This window comes from Lipotes vexillifer, unplaced genomic scaffold, assembly GCF_000442215.2.
Source record: "Lipotes vexillifer unplaced genomic scaffold, Lipotes_vexillifer_v1.1 scaffold602, whole genome shotgun sequence".
In the NCBI taxonomy this organism is placed as follows: domain Eukaryota; kingdom Metazoa; phylum Chordata; class Mammalia; order Artiodactyla; family Lipotidae; genus Lipotes; species Lipotes vexillifer.
In genome coordinates this window covers 3,570,735-3,588,466 of record NW_006790307.1, presented here as the reverse complement: position 1 = coordinate 3,588,466, position 17,732 = coordinate 3,570,735, and the positions used below count along the sequence as shown (strand labels likewise).

General features: G+C 45.8%; 1 non-coding gene across 1 annotated transcript; it reads right to left on the bottom strand.

Annotated features, from left to right (window-relative positions):
- Nucleotides 1-16,664: 16,664 nt before the first annotated feature.
- On the bottom strand, nt 16,665-16,738 carry TRNAE-UUC (transfer RNA glutamic acid (anticodon UUC)). Its single transcript has one exon. It is a non-coding gene; the product is annotated as a tRNA-Glu (tRNA).
- Between the last annotated feature and the right edge of the window lie 994 nt (nt 16,739-17,732).

Below are 17,732 nucleotides of genomic sequence, written 5' to 3'. Positions count from 1 at the left end.
GGGAAGAGGAAATTAAGAGTACACCCAAGAGACTGATTATATGAGATATGAAGGAATTGAGGCTGGAAAGAAGGGAAATGAGGACGTGAGAGGGGTGTGGAATAGTAAAAAGCGGGTGAGATCAATGGGTTTTAGGTCCTAGTGGGATTGAGGATTACTGGAGTCAGGATCACAGAGACTGAGTTAGAAAGATAGGTGCTGACAGGAGAGCAGGACACCCGAAGATGAGCCAGAGGGGAGCAGTCACTGGCAGTGACAAGGTTGAGGGCAGCAGTTCTCAAACAGGGTGGCTTTACCACATTCCTATAAGTAAGTGAGCATTCCAAAAAGTTTTTGGTAATGTGGGTGAGGTCTATTCATATTTACCATATTAAAATTAAAACAGAAAAATTTTAAACATAAGAATATACAAGTACACATTTCACTAGCTGCCAGAATGAAGATGTTCATCACATGTCATGTAACCTCTGAAAACTACTGTGCACTCATAAATGCATGAAAGTTCCAATGGCAATTAATGTCTGAGTATCGCTCTGGAAATAACAGACCCTTGGAAAGCGTCTTAAGAACACTTCTGTTGAAGTGTTAAGAACATTTCTGTTGTTTAAGACTCCCAGCCTGGGGTATTTTGTTACGGCAGCACAAGCAGACTAATACACTGCCCTCCCTGCTTCAGCATGAGCAGCAGAGGCTGAGAGGGTAGGATTCTGAGACAATGCAGTCATGGAATGCAGAGCCCAGATCACACTTGATAATTTTAGATGACTGCTGGTGAGAAAACTAGGGCTACTCTTTGGTGGTAGGGTAAACATATATGTATGTACGTATGTATGTATGTATGTGTGTGTGTATATATCGGCATTCAAATTCACTAGAAAGCCAGATGAGATGCTTTATTTCTTAGTAGATGCAGCACTACGGGTATCTGATTCTAGCCTTGCAAACTGTCATTCTGTTAACTAAAATTATAGGGGGGGGGGGAGTGAAACAGTAATAGAGAAACTAAATTTATATTCCCTTGTTCAAGGTTCTCATTTAATGAAAACGTGCTCTGCACATACTAGAAAATTACATATTTAAAAAGAAACACTTGAATTCATCTGAAAAATCTAATTTTAAATGCCACTCTCTTTTAATCAACAATCCTGACACTTCAGAAGAGGGCAAGGTAAAAATCCTTATGACTAACTAAGTTGAGGATATTAGTGCACTTTTTCAATGGAAATTCTGAATATTGATAACAGTAGAAATACCTGACACCAGAAGGTATCAAGAAGGAAAGCTATTCTCAGATTATATATCAGAATACATGAACAAATATCTACTACATTATTATCTGAATGTTCACCTACATTATTTTCCACTGTTTTGCTGTTATTTTTAATGTGCTAACAGGTAAAAGCTACATTCATTAACTTTTTCTCAAATGATGAACTGTACCTAAAAAAGATATAAACTCTAGTAACCTATGCTGTCAAACTATCAAATTTTCATATTGTCTGCTATATTCAACAACTGTGAAAGCAAAAGAAATGAACACTTCACCAGTAAAAACTATATTTATTAATTCTAACACCAATTCATACAAAAAGTCTTGATCTCTTCTAAAGATCTTTATTCTAAATACAAAGTAAACCTTTAAAATACATGAATAACAGAAAATGCACATTGCAATTACACGACCAACCATGAAAAGAAATATGTCAGTTCTCAAGTTCACACGTTTGCTGATGAAATACAAAGGGCAGATTTCTAATAAAACTATTAAGTGAGAAAGGTGTGTGTACAAGGTAGGCCGAGAGAAGGTATTGGTCAAAATTACTTGCCAGCCTCAAGCTACGCTATCTATGGGCTGTTAGACAGTTCTTCTCTATATCTTTTTTCCCTGACATTCAGATCTTAGGGACAGGTGTCCCCCTAATGATGTCCTATTGGATTCTTCTCCCTTATTATTTATTCACCCTGCTGACTCCTGTCCCTTCCAGTTTTAAGTTTTCAAGTCATTTAAACCACTCCAGATATCTGGGACAGCAGAGAAAAAAAGAAAAAAAAAGAAGGGAGGGACAAAAGATCAGATGTAAGTATCCAATACCCTGCAAGGATTCAAGACTCGTGACAAGTACAAAAGGAGAGAAAAACTAACACCTGTTTGGTTTTGAGGACATTAGTAAACATTTTGACCAATGATCCGTCTTGCTAGCATAAAGGTCCCTTACTGAGCACAGGCAGAATTCAAGGTAGCACTGGAACAATACAGTGGAAATATATGCAGAAGGTGGCATAAGACAGGAAGGGATGTTGGCACCTCCCAAGATCCCACAAACCCCATAATGATTCAAGAGAAATTGTTGTGTTCTCTGGCTCCCAGGAGGGATATAGACATGTTGACAGGACTGGAACCTAGATAAGGCCTGGGGTTTGACAAAAAGGTCACAGGCTGGATGTTACAACCAGACTCAATGGCAAGATCCAGGAAACCCAAATCAGCTGCCAGGATGACATTCAAAGACCAAATGGGAACAGTCGCATTTCAGTGGATACCAGGGCACAACTCACAGTCACCAAGCATGCCGACTCCAAAGCAGTGTATGCAGTGAGGGTCACACAATGAATAAAATGCCCTTCACCCAGGGCCATGAGGATACCGAGCTTTCCCATTCACCCGAACGCCATCTTGGGAATGAAGGAAGGGAAAACCCTTGAGAAATGAAACAACCTAAGAGTCTTTAAACAGGAAACTAACGTGCTCTTAATGGACAAGATCAGGTGTTTTCAGTGGGAATGGGATATTGAAGGCAAAGTGAAAGCAGCTATAGAAAATAAATTACGTTTCATTTGTATATTTTAATAGTAGTGTATTCATTTTCACAAACACATACACCCATCCTTCTGAACTTCTGAACATCCTTCTGAACTAGCTACATAAACATATTCTAAACCAGTACTGTCCAAAGTGTGGTCTACGGACAGTGCCAGTCAGAAAACTGCTTATTACCCATCCATGGTTAGATGAATACTGAAAATGAGGCTAGGTGTTTAGAAATTCCTGCAGCAGTCTGGCATTGCCCCAACATTTAAGTCCGTGATGAATGGGCTCATCCCACTGAACACGACACAGACAAGTGCAGGTGTGGTCAGACTCACGTGGGGAGTTTCACATGGTGCAGTCACTACAGGATCACGTATCAGAGTGGGGGAAAAACAGCCCTTCACCACAAGTAGTCTTAGAAGTACTAATGTAGATCAGCCTAATACTACCACCAACTGCATTACCAATACTGGGGTTTGTATTTAGGATCACAATGGTGCAAAACAAACCAATGAGAAAAGAGAACTTCACAAGCAAATGACATGTTCATGCCCCGGAAAGACCAGGTGACATCAGACTGTTGAGACCAACGTTCCATGGGAGTTCAACTAGGGAAAAAGTGAAAGTAGTTCAACTACTTTACACCTAGTTTTACGTTAGTACATATTTAAGTAACATAACAGAAATAAAGTCAGCAGTGGAGGTCTGCAAGAATTTTTTCCTTAAAAAGGAAGATTTCAATTTGAGAAGTAATGGTGTCTTGGGGTTTGCGTTGAGGTCAGAAGCCTAGGCTGGAGAGCAGCAGAACCTGAAGAGGGAGAGGTAGCAAGGTACACTCAGCATCTGAGCGGGATGCTTCCAAGCCCAGTGGGGAAAGAGGCTGCTTCCAAGAATTGTGCAGCCTGTGTGTATATGTTGTAATTTAGTTACATCACTTGAGTTATTTTGTTATCAATGGGAGCCTAAGGGGGGACTCTCATAGTTGAACTTCATTTTGGAAAACTAAGAATTAAGATTCTTTAATGAAAGCTTCCAGTCTATGAAACAGAAGTTATGCAATAACGCCTCCATCCAGAAATGGCCAGCTAATAGATGTGCTTTAAGAATCTCAGTCTTGGGCTTCCCTGGTGGCGCAGTGGTTGAGAGTCCGCCTGCCGCTGCAGGGGACGCAGGTTCGTGCCCCGGTCCGGGAGGATCCCACATGCCACGGAGCGGCTGGGCCCGTGAGCCATGGCCGCTGAGCCTGTGCGTCCGGAGCCTGCGCTCTGCAACGGGAGAGGCAACGGCAGCGAGAGGCCTGCGTACCGCCAAAAAAAAAGAAAAAAGAAGAATCTCAGTCTTTCAACAACTTCTTCCCTTCGTAATGTAACCATGTAGCAATAATAGCTTTCACCTGATAACTTTAGGAGGTCTGTATGACAAGAATCATCTCTACTTTCAGATGAGCAAATGAAGGTTCAGACGGGCAGGCTGTGCCTACACCAGGTAATCAAGAACATGGCCAAGTGAGGACTTTAACCCACTTTTTGAATTTTGAGTCCAGTGTAAGAATTATTTTTAAACTTTATTCATAGAGAATTTAGTTGTTTTCAGAAAATAATAACTTTTTAAAACCCCACCCAATTCTGTTAGTAGGGGAAGACATTTCTATAAGATAATAACTACCACTTTTCTCTTTTTCCATTAAAAAAAAATCACTTTAAATTCCAGATTAGTATTCGGATATAAGTGTACAGGATAATAATTATTTTTCCTTTAAGATTAGATAGTATATGAATTTTATATAATTAAAAGAAAAAACTAGTGCACACTAAGCTATCATCATGACCCAGCCTGGTACCCAATCACTTTGGTGGTTGTCTATTTTTACATTATTCTACCAGACTATGTTTACATTTTTCCCCTACATAGATTGGGGAGGGGGGAGTAAAGAAAGGCAACATGTAGTGGAAAGAATACCAGGCTTTGTATCAAGGTACTGGGTCTCAAGCCACAACTGTAAATCTAATCAGTATCTTCACCAGAGACCTACGCCCTCCACATTTCCTACGTTCACCTGCTCACCAAGTCCTCCTCCGGAACATCTCTGCATGGCCTGCAACAGGGCAGTAGACTCCTACCCAATTCCCACCTCTCCAGTCCCTTCTTTTTCTGTTTTTTGTTTTTTGTTTTTTTTGCGGTACGCAGGCCTCTCACTGTTGTGGCCTCTCCCCTTGCGGAGCACAGGCTCAGCGGCCATGGCTCACGGGCCCAGCCACTCCGTGGCATGTGGGATCCTCCCGGACCGGGGCACGAACCCGTGTCCCCTGCATCGGCAGGCGGACTCTCAACCACTGCGCCACCAGGGAAGCCCAGTCCCTTCTTTTTCTAATCTTCCCTCCTTGCTACCAAGATGACCTTTCTAAGACATAAATCTGATCCCTTCACTCCTCTGTTGGAAATCCTTCAATTAACTCCACGTCATCTGCTGGATACAATCTGAACTCTGCCACCTGGCATACAAAGTCCTTCCAAAGGTGGTCTCATCTTCTCCCACCCAGTCTCCCCACCGCCCGGGGAAAGACGTATTCTTATTCGACAGTCCATATGCATATTCATACTCTATGCTTCAGCCCCTTAAGAAACCAGTAGTGGTTCTTAAAATATTTTATTCCATAATGCTTTAGAACACACCAGGCCCCCTGCCTGAAATATCTGTCCTCACATCCCCTCCCAACCTTCTGAACTCCTCCCCTTCCTTCAAGTCCTTTAACACTTCCTCTGTGCCACCTCCTTTGAGAGCGTCCTCAGAAGCTTCCCTCTTCCCACCTGCCCTCGGCACATTCAACCCCTCTTCTCTGCTCCCCCAGAGCTAATCTGTACAGGAGGAGAGAGGCTATCATATCCATGACTCTGTAACTATGCATAATAATCTCCTTGACAATGGGAATGATTATTTGCTCATCCCCAGCACCCAAATGTCAGTTAGTTGTCAATAACTGTTTACTAAATGTATGAAATGTGGCCTTGGGCACATTTCCCTCTATACTGGAGTTTCTTCTTCATGAGAGGGTCAGACCAGAATATATCAAAGACCTTGGCCTCATAAGGCTCTGTGTTTCAACACAGCTTTTCACAAAACACTGGACTTTCTTTTTTACTGGTTTATGAAGTTTTTAAAGAATAAAAACTTATTTAAAGAATAAAAACTTATCATTTCATCATCAGGACGCCTTGAGGTGTCAAGTTTACAGATCTATATCAAGATAGCGTAAAAATAATACCGGTTGCCATTACTGAGCCTTGAACTATATACAAGGTACCGACAGAAATTCCCCCACACTTTTTAATTTCATTTACTCCTCCCATGAGGTAGATGTTACTTGTCCTCATTTTAAAGAAGAAAACACAAGGACTTTGAAAAGTTAAAAGATCACAGAGCTAAGAGGTGCTGAAGTGGCTTTAAAACCCACAGCTGTTTGACTTCAAATACCTTGTCCTCCATCCCTCTGCTGGGTGAGGCAAAGGAATCTATCCAGGACACTAGCCTTGTCTTCACATTCTACGCAACGCCTGATTTAGTACTTAAAGTTTAATCACTGTTGAAATAAAAGGCGGTTAAGAAATTCAATCAGGTGCATTTTAATCAGCAGATGTACTTAAAGAACATTGACTTTCCCATGAAACTGACAACACCCTTTGGCCACTGACCTGTCTAAATAAATACATGCCTTGAATATGGAATTTTGTTCCGATAGATTTTTATATTTATATTCAGGACACCTTCGAATTTAAGGAGAAATAAACTTTCCTAAAAGATAAAACAATAGATTCAAACCCAGGTTTTGCCCTTGTGTTTGAATAGCATTCTCTGTTAGATGTGTTACTTTGTATTACTACTATTCTTGTATTTTTTATTACTGAACTACTATTGTAATTTAACTGAAAATAAACTGATCAAATCCTAAAACCCTTAAACCACCAGCCTTCACACAGCATTTAATATAACCATTTTAAAACCCATGATATTCAATTCTCAATATCCTTTACCAATTTAACTTGATCCTTCTTTTTTCTTCATAAAAAACCAATAAAGCTGCCGCAGAAAAAAACATTATCTGATGCCCCTTTGGCCACTGGGCCTTCTGACAGATAGCCAGGCTGAGAGCTCAGATGGATGGCTTTAATTAAATAAAAAGTGGGCAGAAGAGCAAATGTACAGTGGCTATTAACAATATAGTAGTTTCCTAGTTCATCGCAGTGAGGGAAAATACCTAATTCTTGTTAATTCTTGCCTTCATGGCAAATACTCTGAAAAAAGGAAAACTGGGCTTCCCTGGTGGCGCAGTGGTTGCGAGTCCGCCTGCCGATGCAGGGGACACGGGTTCGTGCCCCGGTCCGGGAAGATCCCTCATGCCGCAGAGCGGCTGGGCCCGTGAGCCATGGCCGCTGAGCCTGCGCGTCGGAGCCTGTGCTCCGCAACGGGAGGGGCCACAACAGTGAGAGGCCCGCGTACCCCCCCCCAAAAAAAAAAAAACGGAAAACTATGTAATATTTCAAGTCCTTGGGGGAAAAGCCATTCATTTACATGAGTCTCTTTAAGTTTAATCAAATAACTCCACTTAGAAATATGCTGACATGCCAATCCTTACAGTTAGGGTTAATAAATCTACCTAGCAAAGACAGTTTTTCAAAAGCCCAAAATATACTTTGGAAGCTTTTCCGCAGGATATGTAACTACAAAACTCTTCTCGTGAATTCTTAATGAAATATCTGGTGGCAGTTTATTAAAATTCTGTCCAAAAGAAAAACTGTAAGACATTATAATGTTAATACAATGCTAAAAACTTCATCTTAGGAAAAGTAACAATTTCTTTTTCGAATTATCTCTAGAAACTGGTGCCCTAAGTCTTGGCTTTGTAACTTGAGGCAAATTTTTTCATTCTCTGAGCATCACTTTCTTCCACTGTCAGGGGAAATAATAATACCTACCTTACTGGCACGTGGTAAGGACTATACCAAATAATGCTCGGGAAATGTCAAACACAGTGCCCAACGCACAGCAAACTCTTGTGCATTGTGATCTCTTCTCTTTTCCCCACAGCATTCCCCAGTCAAGACTCAAATTTCAAATTGGACTTTTTATTAAGCAGGTTATGTGGGGTAGGGTCACCAGATCTCCTTGTGATGTGGAAAATGAAACAAACCAAAGATGTAATAAAAGCACACTACTTAAGCCCCCTGTGCTTTCTCATACATATTTTATAAACACTAATTCTTTACATCTAATAAGATCCAAATACTCTCATCTGACAAAACAGAAGCAAAACCCCAGACACAGTAATTCCTACAGGGGTCCAAAGGGAAGTTCTCAAGTTCACTTGTAGACCTCCAAAACTTATGAGAAGAACAGAAAGGCAAGAGGAAGGGGAGATATACAAAATGCATACATTTTCCCACGGAGAATATGTATACACCACACACACATTTACTAACCAAGTCCACACAAATCAGAAGGGAAGCTACAAGGCAAAAGAAAGGCATTATTAATTACTGAGGCACCTATCCCTTTACACTAAGATTTTCCTTAACAACTATATTCTTATTACACACGATCAGCTAATAAGCAGATTAAAACAACAAATAAACTGCTTAATTTAATTTGCTTGGAAGGGATATTAAAGAGAACAGTTTTCAGAATCATTTATCTTCTTCTAAAACATTTACCCAAAAGTGTATTAGGCAGTTTCTAAATGGATTGGGTTTATCAGCTCAGGCAGAAAATCGGGGGGAAGACAGAGAAATGTGTCCTGAATTTTAATAGCACGTGGGTAAATTTTTACCGTACACGGGTGAATCTTAACATGTCATTTTGGAAATGACGGCATTTCCTGCAGCAAGTCATATGTTACAGTTTCTCTGCTCAGCACTGCATGCAGTAGCAATAGTTCATTCAATATCATCTTGACAGAGGCATTCAAGGTGAACCCAAGTTATGAATGGTGTGTAGGTATGGCATGAAGTCATATGGATTGGCCAGACCTCTCTTTGCATGTGACAATACCAAGAAGGCAGGTTCCCTAAATCTTTGAATTGAGATTAGCGTTTTTTCAAGAATAATGCCTAGAAATACTTGTTCAAATACATGGTCCTTAAAGAAGCTAGCAGCCTGTATTAATTTGCATTGTTTCAGAAAGAGATTTAGCTAAATAAAATCTACATGAAAAAATGGTATGCTAGAGTAGTCTCCATAATGGGTTTTAGAATGTTTAAATGTGAACTGGGGTTGGGGGAATATGGAAAGAACAATGGTTCTATGAGCACAACCAACCTTAGAATTTAATGGTAAGATATTATAAACGGGCTTTTTGGTCAATGTTATCCCCAGACAAAATTTAAAATGTATTTGTTCCCTTTATGTTCCTTATTTTCCTAACCAACCTGATAGTTTAATATTTCTGTTTATATTTGACAAGAACCTAATTCAACACTATTTGAATCACTTAAAAGGAAAAATGCTAAATACAATCTGATTTCAAACGCAAATAGAAAACTGCTCATTATTTTACAATAAAATTCTTCCAAAACGATAAGACAATCTCTAGTATCCTCTGACACATGCATTAAAAATCAGTTCATTCAAATATATGTATATATGTATACATATATACACACACACACACAATTGAAACACAAACACAAGGTAGAAGATTTTAAAAGGAACAAAACACACATTTGTGCATTCCCAATGAAGCAGGACCTCAAAAAGAAATGCCACAACCAAACAAAAACAATACTAATTAGAAAAGCATCACTTAATATAAGCAAGAAGAAACGTTTTAGTGAAAAAAGACACCAAGTAACAAACGTTCCCTGTTTTCTCCTACTGGAGAAGTTAAGGCAGAATACCCAATTTCTGACTCAGATTTTTATGCTCTGGAGGAAATTCAGTCTTATCTCCAACAAGCAGATTAGGCGATCATCTTTCAAAGTTACCATATATTTCTAAAAGACATAAAAGTTCATTTTGTCACGATCCAAAAATCTACCCATTTCAGCATTCTGATAAAACTTGAAGGCAGCACTGCAACGGTTTTTTAGCAAATGGATACATTTAACACCAAGTGCACTGTGACGCTGAGTTGACGGGACAGACACTCCACGCTTGACAGAAGGCTTTCATTTACTGCTTTTACCTGGTTATAAATTATTGGTACTACTATTTGCACCTTTTAAGATATGACCTACTAGAGGGAAAAACAGAAGTTTTTCTAAAGCAGAGGCGGCATTTTGAGAGGGTGAACGTAAGTTCGGTCATCAGAACGTGCGCTGGAAAATGAATGCACATCTCTAATAAGGAAGTGGTTAAAAAGGGATGAATTCCCTGAGTCATTAAACAGGATATAAACCAAAGACAGGTTGTGCCACCTAGAGAAAAACTGAAAATCGTACATTCGTTCTTCAGTAGTAGGCATTATTTCCAAAACCTGAAACTTCGGGCATGCCCAATAAGCAAGCCACCGTCCGTACCAACTCATCATTCTGCTGGATTCAGCTCCCCTGACAACTCTGCCTACTCCACTCACCAGACTGGCCTCCTCACCCCGCCAGCCACGCAGCACCCTTCACCCTCGGCCCTGGCGGTTGCACAGCCCATGCGGACCCAACGTTCTGAAACCCTTCCAACTCTAAAGCATTTTCCTCGAAGCAGGGCAGGCCGGGGTGGGAGGAGCCGAGGAATAAACCCTGGTGGACCTTGCCAGCCAGAGGCCCTCTGGACGCTAGCAGAGCCACGGCGCACACCCCCCTGGCCCCGTGCGGCCCGCAGAGGAAATTCTGGCACACTCAGTACATCATCTCCAGGTTACCGAGATGAACTCCCCGGCCAACCTCCGCACAATCCAAACACCATGAAATGACCTCAACAGAACCGAGCCTTGGAGGTGCAAAAAAGGCCTTCAACTTTCCTCGCCGCAAGTCACTTAAAGGCAACGTGCCCAGTACACTTGTCAGGCTGAAGCACAAAAGGTCTACAAGCCACTTGGCACCGACAGCCGCCTTTTACAAAGGAAACAGACAGCAATTACGAAAAGCCCGCAGTCCTGCGGTATTAACTTGACAGCGAGGACTGCACTGGGGTCATAACTCATCTCCGAGGCACTCTCAGCCCCAGACCCTCAGTCTAGGGACAGCTTTCCTCCTCCTCCCCTCCCCTTCCGGAGACCTGCGGCAGCGCCCACTTGCCTTCCCCCACGCTCTTCCTCCGCCTCCTTTTTGCTGATTCTCCAGCAACTTTGGGTGGCAGCACCCTCAAAGCCCAGCCCGAAGCGGGGACACCAAGAAAGCGACCACGGGAGGGAGGAGGAAAGTTTGAAAAGTCACTTAAAACACTGCAGGACTACCCCGCCCCACCCCGGCGCCCGGTCACCCCAGCACCCACCCCGCAGAAGGCCGCCCGGGGCTCCACGTGCAAGTGGGCCCTGGAGAAGCTAGAGTTCCCCCCACGTCCTCTCCAGAAAACAATCTTTGCCTGACTTAAAAGTTCCCTACTGCAGCACCCTCCTTCTCCCCCATCCCCACCCCCCCAAAAGAGAAAGAAACCTGGAGTTCGCACGCCGCAGCCGCCCGGACTCCCCCGCGACCCCGGAGGGCGCGGCGCCCCTCCCCCGTCGGCCGTGGACAGGTCGGGAGGGAGCCCGGGGAGAGGGAGGCTCCGGGGCGGCCCCCGGCCCGGACCCCCTCCCCGGCCCTCCCCGCCCGGTCGCCCCGCTCACCTCTCTCCTGCTCTTCCGCCTGCAAGCAGATGGGGATATTCTTCTTCCAGCCCGGCATGGTGTCTGCTCCCTGCGCTCGCTCTCGGGCTCGCTCCTCCTCGCTCGCTGGCTCTCCGTCTCCCGGGGCTGGCCGCGCCTCCCCACTCGTCCTCCCGAGCCGGCCGCGGCGCTCTCGGGGCTGTTCAGCTGGGCTGGGGCGCCGAGGCGTCTCCCGGGCGCATCGAGGCGGCGCCGCGCGCCCCGCGCTCGCCTCAAACTCGCCGGCAGCTCCGGGTGGCTGCGGCCGGGCCGGGCTGGCCGGGTCGGGCAGAAGGGGCTGCAGCCGCGGCGGCGGCCGTGTGGCCGGGAGGCCTGGCCGGGCCGGGGGCGGGGGGCGCGTACAGGCCTAGAGCAGGAGCTGCGGAGCCCCCGGGAGGTGGGCGCGGACGGCTGGAGTGGGCTCGCGCCGCCGCCTCTGTCCCCTCCTCCTCCTCCTTCTTCCCCTTCCTTGTCTCTCCGCCGCCAGCAGGTGGGACTCGGAGCCGCCGCCGCCGCACAAAGCTCCGCCGGCGGCAGGACTGAGGCTGCGGGTTCTCCAGGCGCCTGGTGGCGGAGCCTCCCCCGAGACGCGCGCGAGGCTGAGCGGGCACGGAGGCGGCGCGCGCGCTCACACCCTCCGCGCCCCGGGCGGCCGGCCTGCCAGGTACAGATCCTGGCGCCGGGCCGCGGCTGCCGCTCCTCCCTCCCAAAACCCAAACCGGCGGCTGCACCGGCTTGGACGAAAAGTTCCCTACTGCAGCACCCTCCTTCTCCCCCATCCCCACCCCCCCAAAAGAGAAAGAAACCTGGAGTTCGCACGCCGCAGCCGCCCGGACTCCCCCGCGACCCCGGAGGGCGCGGCGCCCCTCCCCCGTCGGCCGTGGACAGGTCGGGAGGGAGCCCGGGGAGAGGGAGGCTCCGGGGCGGCCCCCGGCCCGGACCCCCCCCCCGGCCCTCCCCGCCCGGTCGCCCCGCTCACCTCTCTCCTGCTCTTCCGCCTGCAAGCAGATGGGGATATTCTTCTTCCAGCCCGGCATGGTGTCTGCTCCCTGCGCTCGCTCTCGGGCTCGCTCCTCCTCGCTCGCTGGCTCTCCGTCTCCCGGGGCTGGCCGCGCCTCCCCACTCGTCCTCCCGAGCCGGCCGCGGCGCTCTCGGGGCTGTTCAGCTGGGCTGGGGCGCCGAGGCGTCTCCCGGGCGCATCGAGGCGGCGCCGCGCGCCCCGCGCTCGCCTCAAACTCGCCGGCAGCTCCGGGTGGCTGCGGCCGGGCCGGGCTGGCCGGGTCGGGCAGAAGGGGCTGCAGCCGCGGCGGCGGCCGTGTGGCCGGGAGGCCTGGCCGGGCCGGGGGCGGGGGGCGCGTACAGGCCTAGAGCAGGAGCTGCGGAGCCCCCGGGAGGTGGGCGCGGACGGCTGGAGTGGGCTCGCGCCGCCGCCTCTGTCCCCTCCTCCTCCTCCTTCTTCCCCTTCCTTGTCTCTCCGCCGCCAGCAGGTGGGACTCGGAGCCGCCGCCGCCGCACAAAGCTCCGCCGGCGGCAGGACTGAGGCTGCGGGTTCTCCAGGCGCCTGGTGGCGGAGCCTCCCCCGAGACGCGCGCGAGGCTGAGCGGGCACGGAGGCGGCGCGCGCGCTCACACCCTCCGCGCCCCGGGCGGCCGGCCTGCCAGGTACAGATCCTGGCGCCGGGCCGCGGCTGCCGCTCCTCCCTCCCAAAACCCAAACCGGCGGCTGCACCGGCTTGGACGACGACCTTGCTGAAGTAGGGGGCAGTGTCTCTCCCTCTAGTCCCTCCTCCCGCCGCTCTCCCCCCCGGCCCGGGCTGTCGCCCCCTCCCCCTAGCTGAGACTTCGCAGCTGCGGAGTCGCTAACTTTGCCCTCAGCTGAGAGAAATCGCAACTTTCGCCCGGTCCTCGGCAGCCGGGGCTGGGAATACGTTTTCTGCTCGGGTGGGAAGGGCGTGAGTAGAGAACCTCTTTTGTTTTCAGTGAAGCCGGGAGACCTTGGCTCAGTGAATATTTAATCGTTGTCTTCAAGTATAAGAAGGGTTTTATGATCAGGTTTTATGATTAGTTTCTTCCCCTTGTCATAGGTTCATAGAATTTCGGTGGAAGGATGAATTGAGGGGAGAGGGCAGCTTTACGGTAGAGTCTGGAAGATTCCGCCCAGACTTGGGGGCGCTTGCTTGTGATTTCAAAAGGATAATGTTAGGAGGGGCTCCTGAGTCTTCCACTTGGCAACTAACTGCCTGTCCTGCGGGGTTACCTAGCTGGGGGCCCAGCTAGATAATACCTAAGTCTTCACCTCCTGAGTGTCTGATGGGGACTGAAGAATTTGGGGCCCCTGAGGCTATAACTACTGGTTTGTAGTTGTCAGGGACCAACCACTTATGACTCTCTCTGTCCTGCAGTTTATTTTGGCCTCTGAAGGAACTGCAGTTTGCTCTCCCAAACTGAGGACATTGGCCCTTGCCAGGCTTCTGTGTCTCTCTTCCCTTGGAAATGTAATAATACAGCCAGAGGAATGTAATAACTACAAAAGACAGGAAGATAGAATCTTTTTTTCCCTGCCACTGCATAAGCAGTCTTATCAGGCTGGGATGTTTGCTTCTGCTGCTGCCCCTTGGCTGGGTGGCTGTCTGTCATTACAGAACTGCCGAGCTGCCAAAGACAAGTGGCTGTCTCTCCTAAACAAAGGAGAGGCCCGGGCCCAGGAACCTCAATGAGTAAAGGAATTGAAGGGCTAAAGGAAGGGCAGAGTCAAACCATCCCGGGGGTTATCAGTAGAAATCCCATCTGAGCTGCTCAAATCTTCTTTCCAGACTCTTTGAGAGGTAAAATCCAGAAAATCAATATGAATGTCGCACCTGTCACCTTTAAATGACCCACTCTCCATCCTAAAATTAACGAGACTCCTTGGGTACTTTCCTCTTGTCCTGCTCTTGTTTCAAGATGTAGTCCCACCAGCCTTATGTGGAGAACAGCATTTGTCATACATTCTCCCAAAGGGACAGGGTAAACCCAGCCATAACCAGGACAGCCGGTGCCTGTACACCGCAAAGACTTAGGTTTTGACAACATAGAAATGACTGCAGCATTGGCGTGCTTGCTTTTTGTTTTGATAGCATCTTATATAGCATATTATGTATGTGGTTGTTCTAACAAGCCTAATTCTAGAAGACCTACACACTAAGGTAGGGACTAAACCATACTCTTATAGTTACATTACAATCAGTGGTGCAGTTATCCTGCCAAGATGAGTGACAGATTACAGTTGCTAGGGAGTTGCAGCTCACAACTGTTAAAATAATAGTATTTTAGCTAGGGTAGACAGAATTCCTACTATGTGTTAGACTCTGGGCTAAAAGTTAGAGATACAAGAAAGAAGTTGATGTTTAGTAGTGGAAGATTAAATTAATACATTCTGCTGTGTGTTACGGTCAAATATTATTTTACAGATTATACAACTGACACTGGTAAAGAAACTCTTAAGAAGGGATTCATATCTTCCCCAACCTCAAAGTACTTACTGTCTAAACCCTTGTTCAACAATATCCAATGCCTTGTTTCATCTTTGTATGTACATCTAAGTCATCAGTTGGGCTCTAAGCTCTGTCAGGGGGAAATAGGGCTTATCTCTTTCCATCTCCGGAGCCAGGGACAGTAAGCTCTCAGTCAGTGATGGTTGATGATGATGGTATTTAACCTCACTAGGGCTACCCCTAGCATATTATCTAAGGGAAATAGGCCCTAACACTGTGAGATCACCACTTGATAATATCAAACCAAAAAAAGAACTAAATCATTTAAAATTCAGTCTGATATATTTGGTTCCATTGTCCAAAGCCATCTCATATTCAAAGCATTATATCTAAAAACCTATTCCAAGGAAATTATAGTGCTATTGGGATAGGATATAAGATATATTATTTTTTCATTTACTAAATTTGAAAATCAATGTTCTTTAAAGATTACAACTGCAACTACAATTGCAATGTCTGTTTCTAAACATCTGCTCACTTAAGAATTTATGCTCCTTTTCTGAACACAAATTCTTCCAAGGTATTTGTGCACTTTGAATGGCTTTGCAGTCTGCATTTACAGAATTCAAAGCTTAATTTAAATCAATTGTTTTACTTTGATAGGTACACAGTTGACTGCACAGGGCACAGGACACTCCTAAATGTGGCCTCGCTTGATCTACTTTTCTATTTACAATTTTCAAAATACAGTGGAGAAGAGACATGTTTTCTTACTACTAGTGCCTCTCTCACCTGGTAGAAAAGGGGGAAAAAAACCCCTGTAAACCAAAGGCTTTAATGTGACTGCTTGATCACCTTTTCAAGCTTATGTGGATGCACTCAGTTCATTAAAGAATTTGGAAATGTGTGTGATGGAGAGAGTTCGTAGCTGCCCTTCCATTTCCTCTGTGCCAGCAATTAAGCTTCCAGTCTCCTGCTCACAGGGCCTTTCACTCTAACAGAGTGTTATGACTTCTTGGGACTGAATTTCATAAGTTTGAGGAGTTCCCCAGGAGATGTAAGATCCCAGCTGTTATTTTGGATTGGCTCCAGGGCCTAAAAACATCCACAATATATTTTTTTAATCGTGCATTGACTTTTACGAGCACCCACACTGCATACTGAACAGCCACCTGGAAGTTTCAATACTGCTACCAAAACCCAGCACTTCTTTTCTATTGCATGCAGTGAATTTGAAAACTCTTTTAACACCTAATATGCACTCCTAGTGGGTACCCAAGGATTCTTTTAGATGTTGTAAACTCACTTTTAGCTGCAAAACCCTCTTTGAAAATTTAAAATGCAAGAGGAAGCTTCCTTGGATAGTTTATCTTCTTAAGGAAAAAATAAAGGGAGCAGAAAGCAAACAGAATGAATCCACGTGGGTTTTATTTTAAAATCTTCAGTTAGAAGAACGTTACTGGGGAAAGGGGAAATATGGGAGAAGCAGCAGCTCTAACATGAGTAATTTAAGTAAGGCATGTGTGAAAGCCAAATGAAAGTTCATCTAAGAAAAATATTAGAGTGTATTTACTTATTTATTGGCTATGCCACACAGCTTGTGGGATCTTAATTCCCTGACCAGGGATTGAACCTGGGGGCTTGGCAGTGAAAGTGCCAAGTCCCTAACCACTGGACCACCAGGGAATTCCCTAGAGTGTATTTTTAAATGACAGTACAGGGCACAGTGGTTGGGACTACTGGTAGTTAATCTTATGTGTCACCTTGACTAGGCTATGGGATGCCCAGATATTTGGTCAAACGTTATTCTGGGTGTGTCTGTGAGGGTGTTTTGGATGAGATTAATGTTTAAATTTGTGAATTGAGTAAAGCAGATTGCCCTCCCTAATGTAGGTGGCCCCCATCTAATCAGTTGAAGGCCTGAATAAGACAAAAAGACTGACCCTCCCCAGAGTAAGAGAGAATTCCTGTTGCCTGACACTCTTTGAAGCAGGACATCAGATTATTCCTGTCCTTGGACTCAAACTGAAATTTCACCTCTTCCTGGGTCTCAAGCCTCCCAACCTTCGGAGGGGAACTACACCATCAGTTCTCCTGGTTCTCAGGTCTTGGGACTCAGACTGGAACTACAGTCTCAGCTCTCCTGGTCACCAGCTTGCTGACTGCACATCTTGGGACTCATGACCTTCTATAATTACATGACCCACTTCCTTAGAATAAATCTCTTTACACACACGCACACACGCACATCCTACTGGTTCTGTTTCTAGGGAGAAACCTAATATGGAGACCTAGGTTCAAATCTTGCCTCTACCACATAATAACTCTGTAACTCTGGGCACTTATTTAACCTATGTGTTCCTCCACATAGGTAATACCTATATGGCAATGTAATGGCGAGGATTAAATGAGCTGGCACTTAGGCACTTAGCACAGGACCTAAAATGTAGTTTTAGTTTTATAGTTGGAAAATATATTAATGCATTGGTTAAAAAAGAAGTTATGCAGAGCAGACTCTTGAGACTCATGGCTGGGTTTCAAAAAGTACAAGAACTCCCTAAAATTGTGTGCAAATGTTTGTATGAATGTTTATGATTCCATCGCCCCTCAGCTCCCTGCCACACATGCACTTTGGGATACAAGAAAGTCTGTAGTTCTCATCAAGTTCTCACAGGAATGC